Below are 12,270 nucleotides of genomic sequence, written 5' to 3'. Positions count from 1 at the left end.
GGAGTCTCCTTCAAAGCTTGAATATGAGTTTGTAACTCTTGGATTCGGTGGAATCGTAGCTCGCAATGAGTTCCCATCGAAGCACCCATCGTCCTCTTTGTGGAGTGTTCTGGGAAGATTGTATAAGCTCAATGAAATCTACTCAAGCTTGATCTCAGTGATTCGCTTGGAGAAGAGGGTAGGGTTGAAAGAGGCTCAAAGCCTTGACGGCTTCCTCGACAACGAGGGCGTAGCATTCCTTTGTGGATTGGCAGAACATCGAATTAAATCTTGTGTCCTTTGTGGTTGTGTGTTCTCGTGTTCTCGAGCTAGTTCTTGTTGTCTTGTGGAGAATTTTCCTGATCTACTTGCTTGAGTAACTTTAAGTGCAGAGAACTAGTGAGGACATCTTCACACATCTACTAGGGGTCTTGCTAAAATGTAGAGATTCAAATTTTGTTGGTCAAATTTATACTTCTTGTAGCTAATTCGCCGTCTGTCTATCTGACCAGACATCCAATTTCCACCAATATCTGATTGAATGTACTAATTCTACTATGAGTTTTGATTTAATTTTTCAGTTTAGGATTATTCACTCCCTGTTGGGTTCATAAACCCGGGGTCCCTCGCGGACCGACTTCCCCGCAAAGGCTCGGCCCAAGCAGACAACACGCAACTCATGGGCCGGCCCAAGAGTCTAAACAACAGGCCAAAAGGACGGTCCAATCACCGACCGGAAGGTCTGGCCGAGGAGGAACAGCGCCCGCTTGTCGACTCCGGCCCACCTCTCCGACCGGAGCGCTCACTTCGGTCTACAGTCGCCTCCGAACGGTCTCTCCGACCGGAAGGCCTAGCAAAGCACTACCTCCGACTCCGACCCCACGTCTCCGACCGGGGTATGCAAAGACCCTGCTCACTGCTCTTCTTCGACTGGCACAACCAGAGTCGACTGGGACCAACCGATCGAGGACGCCAGCCCGGAAAGGACCAGGGAACGAATGGAGAAAGCAAGGCAAGGCGCTCAAGTCAAACCATGATACCAGGGACCGTACCCTGTCACCTGCAGGAACAGTACTCTACAACCATTCTGATGAGGCCCCCCACATGGTAACTCTGGGCACCGTACCCTGGGCACCGTTAACTCCCATACGGTAAGGCCCCCCACATGCCTCTGGGCATCGACAGTGTTGTGGGCGCCGGAATTTACCGTACCGAGTGAACGTGGTGAAACTCCTCACATGCCTCTAGGCATCAACAGTATATGCAGGTGCCGATATCTGCCATACCCAAAACAAGACGACGTAACCTGCCACATACAACCAACATCCAACAGTGTTGTGGACGCCTACCATCCTCATGTACCTGCCGGCGTGGGCAATAAGACTTAGAAGCATACGAACTCTCTCCCTCTCACTTGTAAGGCCATCCCCTTCATCTATAAAAGGGGATGCGCTCTCTCCCAAGAGACTCAGTTGATTCAAGTTCATACGAGCTAATCCAGATCGACCAAGTTCACTAGCTCACAACCATAGAACCGCCAGGTTCGGACCTCAGGCACACGCTTGAACACTTAGCTCATAGAGGAGCTTCTGTCGCTCTCGGCCCTTTCGACCAGAGCCGACTGGACCACTCGCGCACCCCATCTTTCTCCTTCGCGTTTGTAACCCCACTGCAAACTTCGAGCACCTGGGCTCAGGAATAAAGTCAGCGACCGACTCAAACTGGACGTAGGGCACGTTGCCTGAACCAGTATAAACCCTGTGTCATTGAGTGCTAGGCCACCTCCGATCACAACGTGCGGCAAAACTATAAATATTTACTTGTTGATCACTTTCTGCACCGACACTCCCTATAGGCCCTATTAATCCTTTCAAGTTGATGGCCCTTATCATGGACCCACCGCATGCTTGGTAGGTCCCCGAATTCAGTGGCGCCCAAAATTTAGATACCCAAGTAATCAACCAAAGCTTTAGACAAGAAGGGTCAAATATGATAAACCTCCATGTTTCTTCAACTGCAATGTAGTGTAGGTGGAATCGTAAGGATGGATAGATCGCGTGAGAGAAGATGTAGTGGTTTGAAGCTTAGAAGCAACGCACACGAAAAAAGTGTGGATAGCTCAAGGGTGTCCCATTTCTTCTTCTTCTTCTTCTCTTCTTTTTTGCCCCCAGGTAGTCATGTTACTTTTGGTTCTAGAACCTGTATGTATAGCCTTGGGTTTAATTTCATAATGTAAATTCCATTTCTATATCTGGTGCCTGAAATTTTGCATCTGATTAGGCAATGATTCTCATTAATTGGATTTAAATAAGATTACTTTGGAGCTTCTTCTTTCTTCCTTTGTTTCCTTCAGTTGTCAGGTAAATTTGATTTTGCATTTTCAGGCGCAACTATATGAAGCGCGGAAAATTAAAGCTAATGATCATGTTCTTAACACAAGTGACATTAATAATTATTTAGTCCGGATTTGCCCCTGATTGGTAATATTATAATGGTAAGTCCTCTAAAAATGCTGTAGTGGTATTATAGCATGCTATTAGAACCATGGTTTTATGTTTTATATTGCATTCTATCTAACGAGTCACGTATAAAAATAACAGTACGAAACTAAAACCAACTCTTCACTAAGAATGGCCTCGGTAATAGGAGGAGCTGGCTGCACTGAACCAATTCGGCGTCGCGACAGCGAGACACACCGACACGTCCTTCTCCAGCTACTCACTAGTTGCCTGATCGATCTCACGCACAGGTCACAGCACGTAATGCACGCACGCACGCTTGCTCGGTTTGTTCCAAGGGCATTCAATGGCGAATGGCGACGGAGACGGAGCGGGAGAAGTGCCGGGTTCCAAGCGAGGAGGATCGCAGCAGAACTCGCACTGTTCTAGCTCGTGTCCTCGTGAACGCAGCGCATGCAGTCGGTGCGCAGACTGTGCCGAGTAAAATGACGCAGAGAGCTAGCTAGGAGTTGAGCGAAACCCGCGCGGCCGGCGTTGCGCTTGCGCCTGCGCATGGATGCGTGTCGTTTGCTCGCGCCGAGCGGGAAGGGAGGGCAAGCGGACCGGCCCTCGATTGGAAAACGGCAGCCGGGCGGGCGGCAGGCACCGACGGCCGGCGTACGTGCGCGTGGCTGCGAGTGGATTGGCATTGACTCGATCGTTCGCGGGAAGGAGGTGGCGGCGAGATCAGTCGATGGGTTGGGTGCCGCGGGCGCCGAAGTCCGCGTCCGCGGGGACTAGCTAGCTAGCCGCACATATGTGCTGAATAATAAAAATGAAATGGCCCCTGCATTCATGCATGTTTGTGGGCGCCGGTGGAGTGGCTCGTATCATGCCATGCCTTGTCTGTTCTCATCCCGATCTCACTAGGTGAAGACGCGCGCGCGCGTACGCGGCGGACGGTCCCGTGTCTGCGTCGGCCGCACGAGCGCACGGGCAAAACATATGGCCGCGTGACGGTGACGGTGACGATGACGCGCGTTACTTTGGCAATTGACACGGCGCACGGGCACGGGGGCAGTGCGTGCTTGGCCGGCCGTGTGGGTCTTTGTGGACGAAAGACAACAGAAGGAGCACGCACGCACGCATGAATCAATGAAGGGGAAACCACGGTGCACGGTCGATCGATTCGTGTGCTCCACCAGTGGCCGTGGCCCGTGGGGGGTCCCGGCGGGTTCTGGCACCTCATCGTAGAAACATGCATGCGTGGCAGGCTAGTGGGTTGGCGACTGATGCGCGCACGGATCACGATAGAGGAGACTCTAGTAGAGGGGGCCGTCTCAACGACCGCGCAGTAATGGCCAGGGGCGAAGCCACGTAGGGCTAGCGTGGTGCACCGGCACCACGGTAAAAAATACTTCCGTACCAGCAACTTTTCTCCTCTTGTGCACTCCTTTGCCCCATGAGCGTGCACCAGGGATGCTCGCAGCTTAGCCGGCAAGACATTTAGACAGTTGTATGCAACGGTTAAAGGCCATAGTCAATCCATTAACGAGCAATGCACATCCCATCAAGTAAGACTTGAGTCTACCCGCAACCATTAGTGGTAGTGGCTCCCTATGTGGAGTCCTCCTACTGATCCATGCAGTACATATGCAACGTTTGTTCTTACAGGCAAGCTGCCTCGCAGCCGACGCCACCAAGGCCGTACCACAATGACCCTTCTCTGCCTCCCTGCTTTTCTATCTCATTCCTACTCATGCTTTGCCATGACATGGTTGCTGATCGTATTAGGGTACATTCTTGATTAGCTATATAATAATGCTTTAGTGCAAATGGTCCTGTGGTTATTGAAAAAGTTGGTAAAGTTTTTATTTTGAATTAATTTGACTAAAATTTCGTCGACATTAGGGGACTATCCAAAAAAAATACCAATTTTTTCAATAACCACAAGACCATTTGCACTAAAGCATTATTATTAATTTGACTAAAATTTCATGACTTTTTTTTATTTTGTATGATATTAGGGGAAAATCCAAAATTGGACATGAAAACAAGAAAAAGATCGTACATTTGTCAAATTATATGAGAATTTTTGTGTTAAAATGGTGCACCAGGGTGCACGGAGGTCTATAGCTTCGCCCCTGGTAATGGCAGAGACAGAGGAGTAGGACTGGTGAGGAGCGTACGGCCGGCGCCGCAGCTGGAATTGCGCGGTCGTCGACGCCACCGATCCCATCCCATCGCCTGGGCTCCGGCTCCGCTCGTGCGCGCGGTCCTGCCATGGTCCGCGAACCCAGACGGCCAGACGGCGACACCTTGACTGATGACTGACACCACCACCTCTACCAGCCAGCCTCCCTCGTTCTTCCCCTCATCACGGTCACTCCACTCCCCTCGCACCTTTTTGTTAGGAATTGAATCGTTCAGTAATCACGGAAGAAGCTTAGGTGACCTGTGAACGTGACACAGTGTCTGCACAAATGGCAATAAAGTCAATAGTCACGCACTCACGCCGTGCCACGGTGCCAGGCTTCCCAGCGCCTGGCTTGCTGCCCCCTGCCGGTGAAGCACGAATCGGGAGAGCTTCTCCTGGCTTCTGGGGAACCAGACCAGACAAGCAAGACCAGGACGACAGCACAGCCATGGGCCATGGCGGTGCGTGCTTGGATATGAATGCATGGGGATTAGGCCGGCCGGCCGGCCTGCCGGAGACGTCGGAACGAATGACCGGCGCGGGCCACCCTGCCATTGATCCGCTTCGGGAATCTTTCTTTTCAACTGCATGACGTTGCCGTGTCAAACGTGACAATATTTACGGGGGAGACACGGACGTACAGGCGCGAGGCAGGAGCGCAAAGTAAATGTGGGTGTTGCACGTTTGGGGAGCATGCATGAGCCAAACTGAATGCTCCAGGCCATGCTAATTAAAATTTGGATGGAATCCAGTCTCTCTTCATGGCAGATTTTGTGTGTGTGTGTGTGTGTGTGTGTGTGTGTGTGTGTGTGAGAGAGAGAGAGAGAGAGAGAGAGAGAGGCAAGTTTAACTGCATGATTCATCAAAGTGAACTGATATGATGGAATCCAGTCTCTCTTCATGGCAGATTTTGTGAACCGAAGCATCGACATGCAGTCGTCAACACAAGCAAGCAGCAACTGCTAACCAGTAACCACCTCATGGTTCCCCCAGTAAATACTCCCGGGAAACATGGCTATATAAGTTTTCAGCTGGGAGCCGTAAGATAATTAGGCATTTTCATGGTCAAATTAATCCAGAAATATAACATCAGCAGGTTCGTGACGACATATATGTGCATGTGTATATCTCTAATGAATGCTACAGCATGCAGACATGACATACAGATCGATGCAGTAAGAACGCAAAGTGCGGTAATCACAAAGATAAGATTGTACCCAGCGGAGGGTCCCATACCGAGGGCATCGGGGGCTCCATTCACACTAGTCAACATAGTGCGTTGCTCGAAGTCGTGAACCACAGTCGATGCAGGACGGTGTTTGCAGTGTAGTCTCACGAACGGATCACCAGGAAGAAGACGGCTTCCGTGAGCGACCACCAGGAAGAAGACGGGTTCCGCGAGGAAGGAGATGTCGAACGAGCAGTCGCGGAATCGCTCCCCAAAAACCTAATCGCTGCACACACCGTGCAAGGTTCGCAGGCGGACGAGGGTTCCGGAGGCAACTGCTCTCCCGCTGCTCCTGCTCCGTGCGCGCAGAGGTAGCGAAGCGAAGATATGGTCTCTCGGAAGCGAAGCGGAAGCGACGAAGACTGATGGAGGATTTCAGATTTATGGCTGGGACAGGAAGGGAGAAAGGCTACGAAGGATCCCAGGAGACGGAGACAGCGGAGAGACGGTAACTAGCACAATCAGTTCACCTCCACCATAAAGGAGAGAAACTCCCGTGAATATGTGGATTAAGTGGCAAAACCTAGCCATGCCCGCCCGCTCGCTCGCCGCCAGCCTGTCTGCCTCGGCCTCAGACCGCGCCCACGGCCCGGCCGGCGGCGGTGACGACGACGCACGCGCGTGTGGCACTCCTTTGTCCTTTTCTCAGCTTCTCAATTGAGATGGATAATTTCCAACCAAATAAGCTGAGTAAGCGTTCAGTCAAAATTCCATGCGGTATTAAACCATACAACGCTTAATGTTACGTACCATAGAGTTTTATTTGATTTATTAAATATTATATGGGACAAGCCTATAATATATCCAACAGGACCTGCAGCTGCCTAATCAGCACGAGACAAGCACTGACCGATCCAACTCATGCCATCACCCAAACACATGCATGTACATACCCCACATGGAGCCATACCGGAGATGAGAGGGGGGGGGGGAATTTGAGACAGCAGGCAGGCAACATATTTATGGAGACAGCGGAGAGACGGGAAGGGAGAAAAGACTACGAAGGATCCCAGGAGACGGAGACAGCGGAGAGACGGTAACTGGCGTAATCAGTTCGCCTCCACCATAAAGGAGAGAAACTCCCGTGATTATGTGGATTAAGTGGCAAAACCTGGCCACGCCCGCCCGCTTGCCTGCCTCTCCTCGCCTCGCCACGTCCTCGGCCTCGGCCCGCGCCCGAGCCCACGGCTCGCCTCGACCGACGACGGCGACGGCGGCGTGCGCATGTGGCACTACTTTGTCCTTTTCTCAGCTTCTCAATTGAGATGGATAATTTCCAACCAAATAAGCTGAGTAAACGTTCAATCAAAATCACATACGGTATTAAACCATACAACGCTTAATGTTACGTACCATAGAGTTTTATTTGATTTATTAAATATTATACGGGCCTAGCCCATAATATATCCAACAATCCCCACCAAACTCTAGGGTTTGTAACAAAGTAGTCTCAGAACCACATTTCTTTTATATATCAGTGTTTCGATGGAGACTGTTAAGTTGAACATCCATCTAGAGCAATAGTTTCACTCAGTTACAACTGAACAATAGACTAAGCCTTAAATTGACAGTTTTATGTGAGGTGAATCTCACTAAAGTCCTTAGCTGATACTTGGCTGCAAAAGACATCCCCTCTATTTGAAGCATATAAGTCATACTCCAGTGCATTTCATGAGTATTTAGAGATCACCCAAATCTCATAGACTGTGACCAGCAGTCTGACTCATATAGGTGTGTTCCTCAAAAGATGTTCTGTAGGACAACATCTTTGCTTTAGCAAGCCACTTGGAACATATTAAGGTAAAAACCAACCTGTCTTATAGAAAGAAAAGATATGCATTAGAAATGAGTCTTACTAAGGATCTTTTCTCATAATTTACTACTAGCTTGTTTCACCATCCTACTTCACAGGATCTCCGATCACATAGAACAGGTTATCACTATAGTAAATTTCATGTGGGTCTTAAATCCATCTCTCTCTATGCACTTTCTATCACATTGTGTGACAGACCCTTAGTGAACTAATCTGGCAGATTGTTAGACGTATGAACATAGTCCAACGCTATTACTCTAGAGTTTGTCAATTTTCTGACATATTTTAGTCGTCTCTTAACATGTCTTGTGGACTTTATATTGTCCTTAGAACTGTTAACCTTCGTAATCACAGTCTGGTTATCGCAGTTCATAGAAATAGCCGGTATGGGTTTTCAACAACCTTTAAATCCATAAGGAGATAACGAAGCCACTCGGCCTCAGAGCCAGCGGTGTTTAATGCTGTGAGTTCTGTTTCCATTATAGACTTCGTTAAGATAGTCTGCTTGTAAGACTTTCAGAAAACAGCACCACCTCCCAGCGAAAACATATATCCACTTGTGGCATAAAGCTCATCAGCATCAGAGATCCAGTTGGCATCATAATAGCCTTCCAGCACCTTCGGGTGTCCAGTATAACGAATGTCATAGCTCATAGTGCCCTTTAGATAGCGCGTCACTCTCTCAAGAGCACGCCAGTGATCATCTCCCGGGTTTAACACAAACCGGCTCAGCTTGCACACAACAAATGAGATGTCAGACTTTGTTGCACTAGCAAGATACATGAGCGAACTAATAATCTAGGAATATTTTAATTGGTCCTTAGCTATTCTTCGATTTTTCCTCAATAGCACACTAGGGTCATAAGGTGTAGGAGCAGGTGCACAGTCACTAAACTCAAAGCGACTCAGCACCTTTTTCATATAGTGGGATTGTAACAGAGTTACCCCACCATCACCTTCTCTCAGAAGCTTGATATTAAGAATAACATCAGCCTCTCTCACATCTTTCATCTCAAAATTATTAGATAAAAATTCATTCACCCCCTCAATCACTTTGAGGCTAGATCCAAAGATCAGTATGTCATCAACATATAAGCACAAAATAACTCATTCACCCTCACCATACCGATAGTACACACATTTGTCAGCTTCATTTACAACAAAGCCAACATATGTTAAAGTTCTGTCGAACTTCTCATGCTACTGCTTAGGAGCTTGTTTTAAGCCATATATTGACTTTAATAATTTACACACCTTGCCTTCTTGACCATTTGCTACAAACCCATCCGGCTGATCCATATAGATCTCCTCCTCTAATTCTACGTTTAGGAAAGCTATCTTAACGTCCATTTGATGAACGATAAGACCATAAGAGGCTGCCAGAGAAAGCAAAACTCAAATTGTAGTTAGTTGGGCAACCGGTGAATAAGTATCAAAGAAAAATCTTCACCTTTCTTTTGAGTATAACCCTTGGCCACAAGTCTTGCCTTGTACCTCTCGATAGTATCATCAGGCCTAAGTTTTTTCTTGAACACCCATTTGCATCCTATAGGCTTGCACCCATAAGGACGATCAACAATTTCCCAAGTTTCATTAGACATAACAGAATCCATCTCACTCCGTACTGCTTTCTTCTATAAGTCAGCATCAGAAGAGGAATATACCTCTTCAATGGTCGTTGGTGTGTCATCTATAAGGTACACAATATAGTCATCATCAAAAGACTTTACAGTCCTCTGTCTCTTACTTTTCCTAGTGACTATAGTGTTATTCTTCTCAGGATTTTGTATATAGGGTTCCTCAATTTGTTCTATCAGAGTAAAAATTTTATACTCACGGGAAATTATAAATTCATGACCAGTCGTGCTAGGTGCATTTTTCATGGAAAATTCATTCTCAAAGAATGTAGCGTCTCTATATTCTATGATTGTATCAACAGCCATCTCAGGAACACTAGAATTTATAATTAAAAATCTATAACCCACGCTATGAATAGCATAACAAGAAAAACACAATCAATAGTCTTTGGTCCAAGCTTTCATTTTTTGTTTATTGGCACATTCACCTTTGCCAAACAACCCCAAGTTCGCAGGTAAGAGAGATTTAATCTCATCTTCTCCCATTCCTCGAATGGTGTAATTTTTTTTTCTTTGTGGGCACTCTATTCAGGACATGACACATTATTAATATAGCCTCACCCCACCATTCCTTAGATAATCTCGTGGTCTCTAACATGGCATTAACCAAATCAGTTAGAGTGCGGTTCTTTCTCTCTACAATCCCATTGGAATATGGTGAGTATGGTGGCGTCCTCTCATGAATAATTCCATACACCGTGTAAAACTTAGAAAATTCATTTGAGAATTATTCTCCCCCGCGATCGGACCACAAACGCTTGATTTTTTTCTCAAGTTGATTTTCTACCTTAGCTTTATAGACTTTAAAATAATGCAACGCTTCATCTTTAGTTTTCAATAAATACACATAGCAAAATCTAGTACAATCATCTATAAATGTCATGAAGTATCGTCTACCGCCTTTAGTTAATTCGCCATTCATTTCGCATAAATCAGAATGAACGAGTTCTAATGGTGCCAAGTTCCTCGCCTCAGCAGCCTTGTGAGGCTTGCGCGGTTGCTTCGATTGCACACATACCTAGCACTTAGAATCTTTGACTAAGTTAAATTTCAGGATTAAATTTAGATTTGCAAGCCGTGTGAGACAACCAAAATTAATGTGACAAAGTCGTGAATGCCATATATTCGACTCATCCAAAACATTAACATTGTTCACTACTTTATTACACACATCATCAAGCAAAGATAAGCGGAACAAGCCTCCGCAATCATAACTTTTTTCAACAAATGTTCCCTATCTCGACACAACACACTTATTGGACTCAAGCACAATTTTAAAGCCATCGCGACACATTTGAGAACCACTAACAAGATTCTTCTTGATGGAGGGGACATGCTGCACGTTCTTTAATAGCACCGTCTTTTCTGAAGTAAACTTCAGAACGACCGTACCAGCACCAAGAACACGTGCATATGAACTGTTTCCCATCAGCAAGGCTCCAGTCCTTCTGGCCTGATAGAAAGTAAACAAAGAAACATCAGCACACACATGAATATTAGCAACGTTGTCCATCCATCACTCAGGTGAAAGACAAACTGAAAGAATAAAAGGTAAAGAATTACCATACCCAGATGTTTCTCCTCTAGTCTCGCTAATCACCATGTTTGCTGATTTCTTTTCTTGCTTATATTTGCGGTCTAGGCACGCACTTGCCCAATGCTCATCACTCCCGCAAACAAAACAACCTCCACCTTTCTTGTTATTTTTCTTTTTAAACTATGCAGTTTGCTTAGGCTTTGTATTATTGTTCTCTTACATGTTCTTCTTCTTTTTTATTATGGGATGCAAATGAGTTTTTCTTCTGCACCATATTGACAGCGGAAGACTCAACTCCTTTTCTACGGTTGTCTTTTGCTCTTGCCCTTTCCTCAACATCAAGAGATCCAATAAGCTCAGCCATGCTAAACTCTTGTCTCTTGTGTTTTAGAGAAGTAGCAAAATCTCTCTAAGAAGGTGGCAGCTTATCGATTATACTATCGGCCACAAACTTGTCGGGCAACAGGCATAAAAAATGTTCTAGTTCCTTTGCTAGCGTCTGTATCTCATGAGCCTGTTCCACTACAGAACGGTTTTCAACCATTTTGTAGTCATACAGCTGCTCCATAAGGTACAACTCACTGCCAGCATCAGAAACTCCAAACTTTGCCTCAAGAGCATCCCATAACTCTTTGTATGATGTGCAAGATATATAGTTTTTCTCATACTTAGGATGAAGTGCACTAATCACGGCACCTCAAAACAGGTTATCGACAGCCAAGAACTTTTGCTCCTCCTCAAGAGTAAACTGTTCAGGCTTTCCCTGTGCGGCGTGATAGCAGTTCACGCAGTCAACAACAATACCATCTTGGCACACCGTATCATGAAATTCTTGCCAGCAAAATTATTTGGCTTCAAAGCAGCAGCGAAACCACTGACAGAAAATTATCTAAGATTATGTTTTTGGATTGTTAGATAATTAGGCATTTTCATAGTCAAATTAATCCAAAAATATAACATCAGCAGGTTCATGACGACATATATGTGCATTTTCATGGTCAAATTAATCTCTAACGAACGCTATAGCATGTAGACATAACATACAGATCGATGCAGTAAGAACGCAAAGTACGGTAATCATAGAGATAAAATTGTACCCAGCGAAGGGTCCCATGCCAAGGGCATCGGAGGCTCCATTCGCACTAGTCGACATAGTGCGTTGCTCGAAGTCGTGGACCACAATCGATGCAGGACGGTGTTCACAGTACAGTCCCACAAACGGATCACCAGGAAAAAGATGGGTTCCACGAGCGATCACCAGGAAGAAGACAGGTTCCATGAGGAAGGAGATGTCGAACGAGCAATCGCGGAATCGCTCCTCAAAAACCTAATCGCCATACACCCCGTGCAAGGTTCGCAGGCGGACGAGGGTTCTAGAGGCACCTGCTCTCCCGCTGCTCCTGCTCCGTGCGCGCAGAGGTACGGGATGGGGAAAGCCCAA

The sequence above is a fragment of the Miscanthus floridulus genome, chromosome 16, assembly GCF_019320115.1.
Source record: "Miscanthus floridulus cultivar M001 chromosome 16, ASM1932011v1, whole genome shotgun sequence".
In the NCBI taxonomy this organism is placed as follows: domain Eukaryota; kingdom Viridiplantae; phylum Streptophyta; class Magnoliopsida; order Poales; family Poaceae; genus Miscanthus; species Miscanthus floridulus.
This window is presented reverse-complemented; position numbering follows the sequence as displayed.